The following is a 17,858-nucleotide window of genomic DNA, read 5'->3' as shown; positions in this document are numbered from 1 at the left end:
CCTTTCCACACTTCTTCATACATTTGTCTTAAAACAGGAACAAGAGAACCTTTAAAAACCTTATAAAATTCACATGGTAAGCCATCCAGACCAGGACTCCTGCCGTTTTTCATCTCATCTATGGCTCTCTCTATTTCTTCACTATTGATGTCCCTATTGCACATTGTTTTATCTTCATTACTTACTTTACTCTTAATATTATTCAATAAAAAATCTTTTGCACCCTCTTCCACACCTTGTTTTGAAAATAAGTTGGTATAGAATCTTTTTATTTCCTTTAAAATATTGTCCTTATCTGTCAATCTCTTTCCTTCTCCATTTTTAATACATTTAATTTCTTCCGTTTTCTGTCTGTTTTTTTCTAGTTCAAAAAAGAACTTTGTGCATCGTTCGCCTTCAATCATATATTTCGCTCTACTTCTTATCATAGCACCCTGGAATTTCTCTTCTTCTATTTTTTTAAGTTCATCTTCTATCTCCATAATTTTATTCGTGTTTTCATTTTTCCCATCACTTTGTTTTAGTTCCTCTTCTAGTTCTTTTCGTAACTTTTCTTCTCTCCCCCTTTCCTGTCTTCTCAGTTTTTTACAAAACAAAATCGAATGTCTTTTAATATCATACTTTAGATTGTCCCACCATATTCCCAAGTTACTTTCATACTTTGTCATGTTCTTTATGCTGTTCACAATTATATTTTCTATTTCCATTTGATAAAAATTGTCTTTTAAGACTTTTGTATTTAAAATCCATACCCCCGGCCCCTTCTCTATTTTATTCAGATCTATATTAAAAACAATAAAGTCATGATCACTAAAATTACATCTTCTGTAGTAAATACTTTTAAAATTCTCCATAAAACTACTTTTTGCCAAAACAATATCAATTCTGCTTTGCTTAATTTCATCTAAAACAATTTGTCTTCTGCTAAACTTTCTAACTCCTTTATTCCTTTCTCTCCATACATCTATTAAATCGAGTTCTTCCATTACCTGTATTAGTTCCTTTCTTCCCCTTTCTGCTCTAAAAACCATATTATCTGCCACATCTTCTTTCTGTAGTGCTATATTAAAATCCCCAGCAACCACAGTTTCCCCCCAAGCCTCGATTAGAACTTTTAATTTCTTAAAAAATTCAACTTTCTCTTTCTCTTCATTCGGTGCATGTATGTTACAAACATTCATTTTCTCATTACCTTCTCCAACACTTATAGTTAGTATTTTTCCTTTTTTATCATTATATATTTCTGTTACTTCCTCAACCATATTCCTTTTAATTAAAAAAGCCACTCCTCTACCTCTTCCCTCACAATTATTAAATAAAACCTCCCCATCCCATCGTTTTCTAAAATCCTCCGCTATCACACTTGTCCAGTTCGTTTCTTGCAATAAAATATCATTTTTCTCAGTCTCTCTGATTAACTTCTGTAATTTTTCGGGATTCGCCCCTCCCCTCATGTTTATTGAAATAAAATTCCACCCCATTAAAATAATAAATGGCAATAAATAATTCAAGCCAACAAAATATTTAAGAAACATAAAACCAACCATTACTATGTACCACCATCATCCTGTAAAACCTCAAATCTCCCTCCAGTTATTTCTATTTGTTTTGCCTTTCTTCTTCTCTCCTGTGCTTGTAATACCTTGTCTATGTTAATACTTGGTTTCAACCTTTTCCTTTTGGTCGTAAAATTGCCCCACTTGTTTGAAATGTCACGGTTAATTTTTCCTTTTCCAACTTCATCCAATGATTCTTCTTTATTTAGTTCCTTGTGTGTCTGGGTCTCCTCCTCCCTCTGCCCCTTCTCCCCCATTGTTTCAGCCCCAATTATTCCAGTTAAAATCCCAATGTCCATGCCTGAGTCCTCGCGCTCTGAGTCTTGTTGTCTGGGGGCCTGAGCACAGGGGGGATCCTCTTCAGGTGACGGTTCCTGGGAGGGACCCTCATCCCCCGCCTCTGATGCCACCATGTTTATCTCCAACTTGCTTACTTCTCCCTCTCCCTCAGCAGAAGAAACGCATGTACAGTGTATGAATGCACGGCAGCAATCAGGGCATCTGAGAGCGACGCATTCCCGGGCATAGTGACCCTGCTGTAAGCACTCCCTGCACGTAAATTCCGGACACTCCCGCAGCACGTGACCAGGGTTCATGCACAACCAGCAGATCTTCACCTGCCGGTCGTGAATCACCCGGCAGTACCGGGGACCGTTCGGAGTTTCAAATCTAGTGGAATACGGCAGGGAGGCTACATCTTTCGGGAATTTTACTTTAATGAATCTTGTTCCATCTTCAACGGACGTGCCCGGGTAGAAGCGCCGCCTCAATGGGAGGACAGGGTCCACTCTCCACCTCTGCAGCTTTTCCAACACCTCTTCATCTGTTATGAATGGGGGCAGTTGTAGGAAGGAGACCATAACTTCGTTAACCTGTAGTCTTTTAGTCTGAATTAGAACCCCTTTGCATAAGAGACCCCCATCTAAAATTTCACATGCCTCCTCATTTTCCAACGTCGCTTCATATTGTTTATTTTGTGTAGACCGTAGTACCAGTAGCTTCCCCGTACCCACCATCTTCTCGATTTCTTTAATTAAGTCAATTGGTGTTATGTTTTCAATCTCCTCTGTTTCCAAAAGCATTGTCAGTTCTTCCAAATATTTTCTTTGTCTTAGCCCTTTCACGTTCTCCATATCTTTTTTTGTTTCTTGCTTATTTCTCTTTTCTCCATCACGCATGTTATATTCCTTCTTTCTCCTCATGTCCAATCCATTGTTCATTTTATCCGCATCATTATTCTGTCCTTGTACAATCATTTCAGTTGTTTTGTTAATTAATCCATTCATATTATTTCCATCCGCCTCACTTTCTTTCCCTCCATGCCGAGCTACCTTGTTGAAATCATTGTCTATACTCTTTTTCCTTGTATCCAGTCCGGTTTCATTCATAATTAGCAACTTTTTAAATACCTTGTTTGAATCACAGTCCATTGTCGTTGTCGGTTTTCCATTGTCCAGTTTCACTTCACTACATCCATCAGTTCCTGGGGGCAAATCCACAACACGCTTGCCCGCTTCCACTCCAAACTCGATGCCATGCGGTCTGTCCATTGTTTGTTCAAAAAAGAGAGAACCAAAAAAAGGCTCCCCAGACAGAAACTAAGTCTGCTGGGGACGCAAAAACGAAAATAAATAAATAAATAAATAAATAAATAAATAAATAAAGCACTTAAACTTTTAAATAAACCTTCAAATAAATAAGAAAACCAACAAAGAATGGGGAGAGCCTTCCTCTCCCTACTGCAGCCATCAACTCACAAACACAAACCAGGAAGTGGGCGTGTTCAGGGTAGTATGGCCGTAAGCGAGAGAAAGAGGAGAATTTTCAGTATTTATAATCAACACTGCGGAAGTTGCAGTGCCACTGTTTGCCGAGAGGGGTAGCCATTTATAAAAAAAACAGGGGTTTAATATGTGCGTATTTCTTCATTTATTTGTTTTGCAAACAGGTTGTGAAAGAATGCCGGATTCGTCCAAAAGGTGCTGCTCCGAGGCCGACAAAATAGCAAAAACTTTGCTGAAAGTAAAAAGCTTACAGCACCTGGTATTCCCAGGCGGTCTCCCATCCAAGTACTAACCAGGCCCGAATCTGCTTAGCTTCCGAGATTTTTTTTTTTTTTTTTTTTTTTTTTTTTTTTTTTTTTTTTTTTTTTTTAAATTGCAAAACTTCAAAGTCACACGTCACATTTCGACTCGTTCCATCCACAATGCAAAACAGTGCGTTCACGTGCCTATTTAAATAAAATCAAAATTGAAAAACTGAAAATAGAAAAGTCTTTGGTACCTATAAAGGGCAAATGAAACACTTTTCTTTTACCTTTTCTTTTCTTCTTTCTGTTTTCTAAAAAAACAAACAGGCACATTGATTACATCACATCTGGTAAAATTTTTCTTACACCCTCCCAAGTTATTTGCACAAAAGGATTAGTAAGAACAAATATTTTGTTAAAAACCTCTAAAATTCCGTTATTATTAAAATAGACATACAGTGCTTCCATTATTCTTTTCAATTTGCTTTCAAACAGTTTGCATATATCCAGTTTCAGTCCTTTATTCTTCAAAAACGTTCTTCTTACCCACACTGTATGCCTAGCCACTGACAAAACTATATTGAGTGCCTGGTTATTTTTTCCTTTTTTACCTTGTATCATCCCAAATAAAAACATCTTCTCCCAATTTTCATCAACATACTGCTCATTCTGTCCAAAACCTTTCGTCATTTCCTTAAGCACTGCGGTCAGTTTTTTCAGTTCTTCACAGTTAAAGAACATATGCTTTAAGCCCTCTTTCTCTTTCTTGCATATTTTGCATGTTTCATCCCTCGCAAGTCCCATCTTAAAAAGTCTCATTTCATTAAAAACACAGTTGTGGGCTAAAAGGAAATCAAAATTTTCTAACGAAGGGCATTTCAAACCGGTTCTGATGTTTCTCCACACATCTTCTGTGTTAAAATCTACAAACATCTTTTCCCAATAAGAATTTGCTCTCGGTTGTATAAAAGCCATTCCTCTAAAAACAGAATAGAAGTCCTTTAAAACAAGAGCACTAAAAGGTGTCCCTGTGTCCTTCATCTCTATTCTCATTGGACCTTCCTTTTGTTTCTTTTCATTTCTTTCTATAATTGTCCACCATTCTTTAGGAACTGCTTTTTTTATTGTCATGTACTCATTCCTGATTTTTTCTTCATTACATTCGTCTACTGTTGCACCAATCTCGTCAATGAAAGCCTGAAATGGCAAGAATCCCGGTCTGACCTCGTACAAAAGATCTCTGATTTTTCGGAATCCTGTGTCAAACCAGTGCTTGTAAAAGTTCCCTCCTCCAATTCGTAAATTCGGATTTAAGAACAAGGGTTGATTTAAAATTTCTTCCTTTCCCTCCGGTTTAAAAACTACATGTCCTATAAAATCACTCCAAGCCCTTAAAACTTCCCTATAAAAGTCTGGGATGCCGTTTGTCATATATTCTTTTGTTTTCATCCACAAGGCTGAAGGCCCCATTTTAAAAGTTTTGTCTAAAAAGTATTCCAGAATTCGTGTCGATTCTTTGTCTCCCTCCCTCATGAAATTTTTAACAGTTTTTATTCTTAAAGCCTTCAGTCTTATGGATGGATCGAGCAATCCCAGACCGCCCTCCTCCACCCTTCCAATCAGAGTCTCATAGGCTATTTTAGCTGGCTTACCATCCCAAATAAAATCAGTCACATACTGCTTCAGAGTTTTAACTGTGGGTAATGGCAAACACACTGATCCAAGGACACTCCATATTTTGGATAAAAACAGTGTATTAACAACTAAAACTTTTCCCTTCAGAGTAAGACTTCTCCTTTTCCAAAATGCCAATCTATTTCTTATTTTCCCGATTGTCTCCTCCCACATCAGTTTCGTAGTTTCTTTTTCATTTGGCCCTACTCTCACCCCCAGAATTTTAAGGTTATCTTTTACTTCTTTAAAAGGCAGTGTCCTTGACAAGGCGGTTTGCTTTCCTAATTTTAAAATCTCAGTTTTGCCAACATTCATCCGAGCTCCTGAACCCCGGCTGTATATTTCTATGGCATCCAACGCTTTAAAAATGCTGTGCTCATCTTTTAAAATTAGGGTTGTGTCATCTGCATATTGATAAATTTTGGTTTCTGTGTTAAAATTCTTAAAACCTTCAATCTTTACCCCTTTTATTCCATTGTCAGCATTGATCGCAAGTCCTAAAGGTTCTGCAACCAAAGAGTAAAGTATTGCTGACAGTGGACAGCCCTGTCTTATTGACCTGGTTAAAGGAATAAAATCTGTTAAAAAACCATTGCATTTGACACAACTCTTGGCATCAGCGTAGAGACATCTCAGACACCGGATTATGTTTTCTCCAAAATCAAATCTTTCTAAAACCGCAAATAGAAAATCGTGCTCTACCCTATCAAACGCTTTTTCTAAGTCTGCATTAATTAAAAAGCCACTGACTCCTGCCTTCTCCATGTACCAGACTTTGTCCCTCACACCATTAACTGTGTCTGAGATGTCTCTGCCTATTACCGCATAAGCCTGGTTAGTTTGGATGACTGTTGGTAAGACCCGCTTCAGTCTGTTTGCCATTATCTTCGCCAAAATCTTGTAGTCACAATTTAAAAGGCTTATGGGTCTAAAATTCTGCAGCTCTTCCCTGTCCCCTTTCTTTTTATATATAATTTTAATTAAACCTCTTGACATCCTTGAGCTGAGAGCCCCTCCTTTCCACACTTCTTCATACATTTGTCTTAAAACAGGAACAAGAGAACCTTTAAAAACCTTGTAAAATTCACATGGTAAGCCATCCAGACCAGGACTCCTGCCGTTTTTCATCTCATCTATGGCTCTCTCTATTTCTTCACTATTGATGTCTCTATTGCACATTGTTTTATCTTCCTTCCTTACTTTACTCTTAATATTATTCAATAAAAAATCTTTTGCACCCTCTTCCACACCTTGTTTTGAAAATAAGTTGGTATAGAATCTTTTTATTTCCTTTAAAATATTGTCCTTATCTGTCAATCTCTTTCCTTCTCCATTTTTAATACATTTAATTTCTTCCGTTTTCTGTCTGTTTTTTTCCAGTTCAAAAAAGAACTTTGTGCATCGTTCGCCTTCAATCATATATTTCGCTCTACTTCTTATCATAGCTCCCTGGAATTTCTCTTCTTCTATTTTTTTAAGTTCATCTTCTATCTCCATAATTTTATTCGTGTTTTCATTTTTCCCATCACTTTGTTTTAGTTCCTCTTCTAGTTCTTTTCGTAACTTTTCTTCTCTCCCCCTTTCCTGTCTTCTCCGTTTTTTTACAAAACAAAATCGAATGTCTTTTAATATCATACTTTAGATTGTCCCACCATATTCCCAAGTTACTTTCATACTTTGTCATGTTCTTTATGCTGTTCACAATTATATTTTCTATTTCCATTTGATAAAAATTGTCTTTTAAGACTTTTGTATTTAAAATCCATACCCCCGGCCCCTTCTCTATTTTATTCAGATCTATATTAAAAACAATAAAGTCATGATCACTAAAATTACATCTTCTGTAGTAAATACTTTTAAAATTCTCCATAAAACTACTTTTTGCCAAAACAATATCAATTCTGCTTTGCTTAATTTCATCTAAAACAATTTGTCTTCTGCTAAACTTTCTAACTCCTTTATTCCTTTCTCTCCATACATCTATTAAATCGAGTTCTTCCATTACCTGTATTAGTTCCTTTCTTCCCCTTTCTGCTCTAAAAACCATATTATCTGCCACATCTTCTTTCTGTAGTGCTATATTAAAATCCCCAGCAACCACAGTTTCCCCCCAAGCCTCGATTAGAACTTTTAATTTCTTAAAAAATTCAACTTTCTCTTTCTCTTCATTCGGTGCATGTATGTTACAAACATTCATTTTCTCATTACCTTCTCCAACACTTATAGTTAGTATTTTTCCTTTTTTATCATTATATATTTCTGTTACTTCCTCAACCATATTCCTTTTAATTAAAAAAGCCACTCCTCTACCTCTTCCCTCACAATTATTAAATAAAACCTCCCCATCCCATCGTTTTCTAAAATCCTCCGCTATCACACTTGTCCAGTTCGTTTCTTGCAATAAAATAATATCATTTTTCTCAGTCTCTCTGATTAACTTCTGTAATTTTTCGGGATTCGCCCCTCCCCTCATGTTTATTGAAATAAAATTCCACCCCATTGAACTAAATAAGTAGCAGTAAATAATCCAAGTCAGACAAAACATAAAAACCAAAAAAATATATCATGTGCCACCATCATCCTGTAAAACCTCAAATCTCCCTCCAGTTATTTCTATTTGTTTTGCCTTTCTTCTTCTCTCCTGTGCTTGTAATACCTTGTCCGTGTCAATACTTGGTTTTAACCTTTTCCTTTTGCTTAAAAAATTGCCCAACTTGTTTAAAACGTCACAGTTACCTTTTTCAACTTCATCCGATGGTTTTTCTTTAATTAGTTCCATGTGCGTCTGGGTCTCCTCTTCTCTCTGCTCCCTCTCCCCCACCGCCTCGGTCTCAACCGCTCCGGTTAAAATTTCGATGTCCATGCCTGAGTCCTCGCGCTCTGAGGCCTGTTGTCCGGGGGGTTGGGCACAGGGGGGATCTTCTACAGGTGCCGGTTCCTGGGAGGGACCCTCATCCCCTCCCTTTGATGTCTCCATGTTTATCTCTGATTCGTTTTCTTCTCCCTCTTTCTCGGCAGAGGAAACACAAGTGCAGCGTGCGAGTGCACGGCAGCAGTCTGGGCATTTTGGAGCGTCGCATTCCCGGGCGTAGTGACCCTGCCGCAAGCACTCCCTGCACGCGAACTCCGGACACTCCCGCAGCACGTGACCAGGGTTCATGCACAACCGGCAGATTTTCACCTGCCGGTCGTGAATCACCCGGCAGTACAGGGGACCGTCCGGAGTCTCGAACCTGGTGGAGTACGGCAGGGAGGCTACATCTTTCGGGAATTTTACTTTAATGAATCTTGTTCCATCTTCAACGGACGTGCCCGGGTAGAAGCGCCGCCTCAATGGGAGGACAGGGTCCACTCTCCACCTCTGCAGCTTTTCCAACACCTCTTCATCTGTTATGAATGGGGGCAGTTGTAGGAAGGAGACCATAACTTCGTTAACTTGTAGTCTTTTAGTCTGAATTAGAACCCCTTTGCATAAGAGACCCCCATCTAAAATTTCACATGCCTCCTCATTTTCCAACGTCGCTTCATATTGTTTATTTTGTGTAGACCGTAGTACCAGTAGCTTCCCCGTACCCACCATCTTCTCGATTTTTTTAATTAAGTCAATTGGTTTATGTTTTCAATCTCCTCTGTTTCCAAAAGCATTGTCAGTTCTTTCAAATATTTTCTTTGTCTTAGCCCTTTCACATTCTCCATATCTTTTTTTGTTTCTTGCTTATTTCTCTTTTCTCCATCACGCATGTTATATTCCTTCTTTCTCCTCATGTCCAATCCATTGTTCATTTTATCCGCATCATTATTCTGTCCTTGTACAATCATTTCAGTTGTTTTGTTAATTGATCCGTTCATATTATTCTCATCCGCCTCACTTTCTTTCTCTTCACATCGAGCTACTTTGTTAGAATCATTGTCCATGCTCCTTTCCTTTGTGTCCAGTCCGATTTCATTCACAATTTTCGACTTTTTAAATACCTTGTTTGTAGCGTAGTTCTTCGACGTTGTTGGTTTCTCATTGTCGAGTGCCACCTCATTCTTTCTATCAGTCCCCGGAGGCAGATCTACAACTCGGCTGCTCGCCTCCACTCCTTGATTGACGCCACGCTGTCCGTCCATTGTCCTCTCAAAAAAGGAGAGAACCCAAAAAGGCTCCCCAGACAGACACCAAGTCCGCTGGGGACGCAAAAAACGAAAAAAGTAGACAAATCAAAGTACTTAAACTTTCAAATAAACCTTCAAAGTAAGAAAAACAAAGAATGGGGAGAGCCTTTCTCTCCCTACTGCAGCCGTCTACTCGCAATCACACACCTGCAAGTGGTTGCGTTCAGGGTAGTATGGCCGTAAGCGAGAGAAAGGGGAGAATTTTCAGTATTTATAATCAACACTGCAGAAATTGCAGTGCCACTGTTTGCCGAGAGGGGTAACCATTTATAAAAAAAACAGGGGTTTAATATGTGCGTATTTCTTCATTTATTTGTTTTGCAAACAGGTTGTGAAAGAATGCCGTATCCGTCCAAAAGGGGCTGCTGCGATCCCGAAAAATCAGCAAAAACTTTGCTGGAAGCAAAAAGCTTACAGCACCTTGTGGTGTCGTGTAATACACTCCCCTTCTTGCAGTGTCGCTGTATACTAATGTGCAGCCTTGTACTTGAGAGAACTACCGAGGAAGAAGTTAAGTAAACACTCTATGAATGTACCATCCGTGCCTATCTCTGAATCCTACTACAACCGTACTACATACACAACATATTGGCGATGAGGATGACTTGGATCGGAATCTCACAACCCCCTGCTTTGCTTGAAACCCCGGGTGAGCCTACGATGTCGTACACCACGTGGATTCAGATGTTCGAAAATTACCTGCTAGCATTGACTGCTAACGACATACCGGACAAACAAAAACACGCACTACTGCTGCACTGTTTAGGCACAGAAGGGCAGAGAATTTTTCTTTCCCCTCCCGACACTGGCACTTCTTACAAATCCGCCTGTGATGCGCTAAAAACTTTCTTTGTACCGAAGATGAATGTCGTGGCTGAGCGTAGCAAATTCCGTCGGTGTGCTCAGAGACCGGGCGAGACCACTGCTCAGTTCATTGTCCCATTAAGGCAATTAATTACAAACTGTGACTTTGGCACGTTTGCTGATGATATGATTAGGGATCAATTCATTGAGAAGATGTCCTCTTTGAGGATCAGAGAACGCTTGCTGTTGGAGACGGACTTAAAACTTGACAAAGCGATCGCTATTGCTACACAAATCGAATCCGCTATGTCAGAAGCTAATGTTATTGCTCCTGTGCACGTGCCCGACGTCCCTGTGAAGCTCGTGCAACAAAGAGATAAAAGGAATCGGAGCAGCACGCATTCACAGCGCTCGAGAGATAAAAGGAATCAACACAAAACCTGCTACCGTTGTGGCTCCAACTCTCATCTAGCAAATGACCCCAGATGCCCTGCTAAAAATGCAAGATGCAACCAATGTGAAAAAATTGGACATTTTAGTAAAGTGTGCCGCAGCGCAATTCCTACTCGATCAGTGAGAGAAGTTACTGTCCCAGACCTTACTGTGTGTCATGTAGCCCCTACAGCTGCAGTCCCAAAACGCCTTACATGTACAGTTGCTCTCCATGCGAATGATGAACAGTCAATTACTACTGACCTGCTTGTGGACACTGGTTCAGCAGTCTCAATTCTGCCAGAGAGAATTTACAGACATTCATTTATGCACGTGCCTCTCTCAAAGCCTACTGTACGCCTGGTGACCTACATGAAGAAGCTAATTCCAGTGTTGGGCTGTCTTCAACTTACTGCTACATACTGCAACCAGAGTGCACATACTGACTTCTACATAGTTCCTGACAGTACTCCACTACTGGGAATGGACCTGTTCACTGCACTTCGCCTCCACATACAAGATGGGCAGATTGCAACACCTGCCGCATCGGAGATGAGTCACACTGTCAACACTACAAATGCTTTAGGCGTTGCTACAAGTGTCATACACAAAGTTAAAGTGCGTGCTGACGTGCCTCCAGTCCAACAAAAGCTACGCAGACTCCCATATGCCGTGCGTGACAAGGTGTCGGAGGAGCTGACGAAACTGGAAACGAATACAAAAGCAGATTGCTTGTCACATTTGCCTCTCCCCATCACAGACGACCACGAGGAGATGGAGTTGGAGATGGTAGCTGCTGTGTCTCCTGATTTTGCTGCAGTCACTGCTGATGAGCTCTCCAGTGCGTGTGAGGAATGTCTGGTGCTACAGAGGGTGCGACACTACATGCAGAAGGGATGGCCTCTACAGAAGGTGCAACACTACATGCAGAAGGGATGGCCTCGTGCTGCAAAAGGCGTTGACCCCCTCATTGTGCCATACTTCCATGTGCAAAATGAGCTTGCCGTGCAGAACAGTGTCTTTGTGCGTGGCACTTATCGTGTTGTGATACAACAGCTACAGGAAAAAATGATCCAACTTGCTCATGCTACACACCAAGGGATCGTCCGCACAAAACAAAGACTGAGAGACTTGTACTGGTGGCCTGGAATGGATTCTCACGTTGAGCTCGCCATCAAATCATGCACCACCTGCTTGTAGCATGACAAAACCGCAACCACACGTACTGCTCCGTTACAGCCTGTGCCTACCCCAACTGCTGCCCGGGAAAAGGTTGCTGTGGACATTGTTGGTCCTATTCCCTCTGCGCCTGCTGATTGCCGCTTCGCCATCACCCTCATTGACTATTACAGCCGATGGCCCGAGATTGCCTTCTGCTCAAATGTTACTTCTGCCTCTGTTATGACTTTTCTTTCCATTGTGTTTAGCAAAGAAGGTAATCCACAGGAAATTGTTACTGACAATGGCCCTCAGTTCGTGTCAACCGAGTTTGAAGCATTCCTTAGTGACAGGAACATCACACACCGTCGCAGCTCTGTGTACTACCCACATGCCAACGGTGAAATTGAGCGTTTCAACAGAGTCTTCAAGGACTGTCTACAAACAGCCAACATCGAAGGTAAACCACTGAAAGCCTTCTTCACTGAGTTTTTACACACCTACAGAGCCACACCACATGCCGTGACTTCAGTGTCCCCTGCTGAACTGTTGCATGGTAGACCACTGAATACAAAGCTTCACATTACAGGACTTCACTCCATGCGCCCCACTGCTGACAAAGGCAACATGCTACAAAACATACAAAACAAACAACGGAAGTCAAAACGATACATCGACAAACGTCGCGGTGCAAAATCACCCAGCTTCCAGATTGGCTCTGTGGTTCGCATCCGCAAACCTGGAATCATTGCCAAAGGACACTCAAAGTTCACTAAGCCACTGACAGTGGTAGCCCAAAAGGGTCCAGACACTTATCTGCTCTCTGATGGAAAGGTGTGGAATGCTTTCCACCTTGCCCATTCTTCCACCTGTGCTGCTGCTTCAGCGCCACAGCCTGCTGATGCTGATGCTTGCCTCCTGCCAAGCAACCAAGGTGCTGAGCCACCTGAAACTGAAACTGTGCCCTCACCACATCCCTCTCCGAGTGCCCCGAGAATACGACATGCTCCTGCATGGCTTCAAGATTACGTGACTTGAAAAAAAAGATACAGAAAAGATGTGGTGATGTTCAAAAAAAAAAAATACACACATATATATATATATATATATATATATATATATATATATATATATATATATATATATATATATATATATATATATATATATATATATATATATATATATATATATATATATATAAAGAAGGTTATATTTATATATATATATAAAGAAAATTAAAAAAATTGTCATGTTTGTTTATGATGTGATCCTCATACAGTCTGCTTACGTTTACAAGGTTTACACACTTTTGCTTACCAATATTGACAGTATAGTTCCTTACATTATTGCTTACCTTTGATAAATATTTACCTCTAATCTGGTAATGAATATTGAAATGTATGTTTTCTATAAGCTCATACTTACCGATGAGTTATTGCGTATTTCAGATAAATGCTACTGTTTGTGTCCTATTCTAACAAAAAGGGAATATGTGGTGTCGTGTAATACACTCCCCTTCCTGCGGTGTCGCTGTACACTAATGTGCAGCCTTGTACTTGTGCTTGAAAACTACCGAGGAAGAAGTTAAGTAAACACTCTATGAATGTACCGTCGGTGCCTGTCTTGAATCCTACTACAACCCTACTACATACACAACAGGAGGTCTTCATTGACTTGAAAAGCGCTATATAAAATTTACCGTATTTTCCGCACTATATGGCGCACCGTGTTATAAGGCGCACCTTCAATGAATGATATATTTTAAAACTTTTGCCATACATAAGACGCACCCCATTATAAGGCGCTATAAGTGCATGCTGGTTTAAGATCAGGTAATTGTGCAATTTTGTAATTGTAATCCTGTGCAGTCCTTCGAGACATTTTTGTGATTAAGGGCTATTTACGGTAAATAAATGTGACTTGACTTGACTACAATAGAGAATGTAGTTACGTTATGCAACCTCTAGATGTTGCCACGCTCAAGGGAATGTCAACAAAACATTCAAAATGGTCAAACTTTATTGTTAACAAACAAGCTTTCCACAACTCCATTCACTCCCAAAATAAATAAACAGCCGTTTTATTATTTTCTCTGAGGTAAAGCATTTTCGTGACACATCTTTAACATCTTTGAACAACATCAAGGCATATCATTTTACTTTTCTTCCATTTAGTCAACACGCAAAAAAAAAACGTCTGATACTGTTATTTTAAATGAAACGTTAGTGCAATCGCAATAAAGTGACACTCGTAATGTGCAAAAACAACAAGTGCAAAACAATAACAATAAAGCAATAACATAATAACTGTAAAATGTAAAACATAAACACACAAAAGAAAAACAAAGATCACTCTATAAGCTCCTCATTGACGAATCCCTCGAATTCTTCTTCTGCAGTGTTCGAATTGACCATCTCAGTGAATCGGCCATCCAACACGTCCGGTGTTGTGCCCAAATCCGGCTCCGTCTCATCAAGGTCGTCATTAATCGAGTCAGTGTCGCTGTTGTTGTCTGGCAGTTCGGGGGGACAATTCCCGTCTTCTTGAAAGCTCGGACCAGAGTTGAGACTGATATATCAGCCCATGCATTTACGATCCACTGACAGATGGTGGCGTATGTCGCCCGGCGCTGTCTCCCCGCACGTATGAAAGAGAATCGTTGTTTAATATTTCCCAGTATGCACAGCGCGAAAAATGGAGTCGGCGGCTGTTTCTCGTAGTTGCGAGACCTTGCGAATTTAATATTGAGCCATATATAAGGCGCACTGTGTTATAAGGCGCATGGTCAGCTTTTGAAAAAAATTTAGACTTTTAGGTGCGCCTTATAGTGCGGAAAATACGGTACATTCATTTACAAACTACACTCGTTTTAAATCAATCGCACCACCTCAAGCCCCCACTATACAAAATCTCACAAAACTCCACCCTCCTACAAAATCTTACTCTTCGGAATTACACTGTTTACCCATTTTGACTTAAAAACGGCAAATTTCACCAAAAGGATAGAGATTTTTATGCCTGAATTATATTTATTCGCCAATAAAATATGCAGGATTTGTTCACCATTTTCCAAGTACTTTTTGAGGACTTTCAAAGCCAATTTACCAATTTTTCCAGTACCATTAAAAGAAAAAAACAGTGTGAATCGTATATTTTGCTGAGTCACAACTATATCTGTGATTCTTAATCTTGTGTGTGCATTTTGTCATGAACTACAAATTTTTAGATTTTAAGTAAAATGTGTATATATTTGTTTTTGAGACAAATCCTAACCAAGAATTGGGTAAAAATGACATGCAATATGTAGCTTACATTTGACCATGAGGAAACTACCTTAATTTTTTGCATGGCCTATAATAAATGTTCATAATTGATACGTTAACCTAGCACTAATACACAATTGGGATTGACTCGCAAGTGGGGGGGACGACGCTTTATTGGACAATGCTGTAATGAGAGCAGTTAATCATGAGGGGGAAAAGAAATGCAATGGCAAAGTGAAGCCACTAGAGAGCAGTGTCAGCATCATTTTTAAGCAGACTGTGTAAAAACATGGAAACTGTTTAGAGCATTTACAAGCACTTCACTTTAAATTTAAGCACTTTTCAGTCCTTTTAAGGATTTCAAGCACATGTGCGAACCCCGGATTTCTTTAAATGCAAGTTTATTCGAAAAAATATGTTCTCAAACATAACTGTTTACACCATGGATGTCAAGCAGGCGGGCTGTGGGCCGGATCAGGCCTGCTGAGGGATCTCTCTCTTTTCTCTCTCGATTTCTCCCCTTCTCTCTTTCTTTGTCCCACCCTCTCTCTTTTTCTCCCCCTCTCTTTATCTTTCTTTTTCTTTCACTCTAATCTACTAGTCCGTCCCCCGAGAGAATGTTTGTTCTATCGTGTGGCCCTCAAGTTAAAATGAGTTTGACACCCCTGGTTTACACTTTATATTTATTTATATAAAAAATTATATATTTAATTTAAGTTACAGATGCCTAGACCTACTAGCAACCTGCATGGAAACTATTTATTTCAGGATACCAAAAATTTGAAATTTTTTGCCTGACCGGGTTGTTAGTGCAAATTTGGTGCAAACTTTTAAGCACAGGTTGGTAGAGATAGATTTTTCAAATTTTCTTAGGCGAGGGGGCGTAAGGTGACCAAATTTGGCCATGCTCACTCTCAGCATTAGTTTTGTGTCATGTTTTGATTAATGTATCTGTCACGAGGCAACAATACTTTCAATAAACATTACCGTATTTTCCGCACTATAAGGCGCACCTAAAAGCCTTTATTTTTTTCAAAAGCTGACCATGCGCCTTATAATACAGTGCGCCTTATTTATGGATCAATATTAATTCGCAAAGTCTTGCAACTAACTTGCAGCCGCCGACTAGATTTTCCCCCTAACGCCAAGTAGTACGCGGTGTATGCTGGGATTTATTTACCGGCGTTTCATTGGCTAACCAATGTGTCAATCATCATTTGAATCGATCACTATTGGCTCAAGTTATTCGGAGGTCAAGGGGCGGATCCTTTTTATCATTTACAGGCTGGCATTGGCTTAAACGGCGAAACAAAGCCTGCAATTGGCCGAAAAAGATAAATGTGTATAGCATGTGGCTGACGGCATAGAGAAAGCATTTTTTTCTATTCTGTATTTGTAAATATTGTATTCTCCTGGATTTACTACCCTTACGGACATAAGAGGACATTGGCTGCACATTATTATGAACACAACGACTTCGGTGAGCTACTCCGGGTTTTATATTGTCCCTGTATCTTGTTTCAGACTGAACTCGATGTTTCTGTGATAAGCGGTGCAATTAATGGATGGAATGGAGTGTCTATTTTTAAATTAAACTCAATTCCAAGTGTTTATTGTCATATGCACAGTAAAGTTGCGAGCGAAAAAGAAAATAGATACTAAGAAATGGTTGGCATTTCTTGAATCCCAAGATTTTAACCTTCCGAATGATGGAACGATGCATTTTAGTGACTTCTTACGGACACCGCATCCGCACGTGTTTTCGACACGTATTTGCGTCTTTGCAAGCTGTGGGAATGTTAAGAGGGTAATAAGTTGGACTGAACTATCTGACTGTTTTGTCGACGTTCCCATTGTAGCGCCTTATAATCCGGTGTGTCTTATGTATGTCAAAAATAGGACCAAAAACCATTTCTTCGGGGTGCGCCCTATAACCCAGTGCGCCTTATAGTGCGGAAAATACGGTACATTATTTTATTTAGGAATAACGTGTTTCTGTATTTTCTGCTATATTTCTTTTAATTATTTTCCTCTCCCTAAAAACATATGACTTTTATAGTCTTCCTCGTGCATCGACACAACTCTTGACACATGAGCAAACGGTGCCTTTTTATTGATTTTTCTTAAAAAACAACAAAACCAAAACGTGGAAACAGTTCAAAGACGAGCACTTGGGAAGCAAAAGTGCTCCTCCGAGACAACGGCGACCCCGAATCCAATCGACGCGGGATAAAGTCGTCATTGTCATCAAAATAGAGAAAATATCACAGAGATGCTTGCGAGGTGAGGTTGGGGGCGGGGACGACATAAAAAATCAAAACAAAGAGCTCACTATTTTGCTACAAGGAAACAGAAAAGGTCCGTTGCAATGAAAGAGTCTGCCAAGTGCTGTCGTAAATATAGAATATCTGTTTCATTTGTCTGCTTGTCCATCAATAAAATATAGGCCGGCTTCACTCTTGCATTTTGCTTAGAAATAAACAATTAAAAGGACCTGGAAAAAAACAAAATTCAAAAGACACCTGCACACACACACACAGCATTAGTTTACAAGATTATAAAAAAACAGAAGAAAAAAAGAAATGGCTTTTCTGTGTGTCCGAAGCTTACGTTCATACATCGCACTATTTATATTCATATATTAAAAAAACAAAAACATAAATCAAAGAAATGTACACCATGAAAAAACAAACAAGGGCTCAAGTTCTGAAATAAAAAAGGTAAAAAGATTGAACATTTCAGCCAACCAACTGGTAATAAAATGCAAAATAAATCAAAAAG

The sequence above is a fragment of the Urocampus carinirostris genome, chromosome 8 (assembly GCF_059441175.1).
Source record: "Urocampus carinirostris isolate Australia breed hairy pipefish chromosome 8, RoL_Ucar_1.0, whole genome shotgun sequence".
NCBI classification, from domain to species: domain Eukaryota; kingdom Metazoa; phylum Chordata; class Actinopteri; order Syngnathiformes; family Syngnathidae; genus Urocampus; species Urocampus carinirostris.
The sequence above is the reverse complement of the archived record's forward strand: the minus strand, read 5'-3'. Positions refer to the sequence as shown.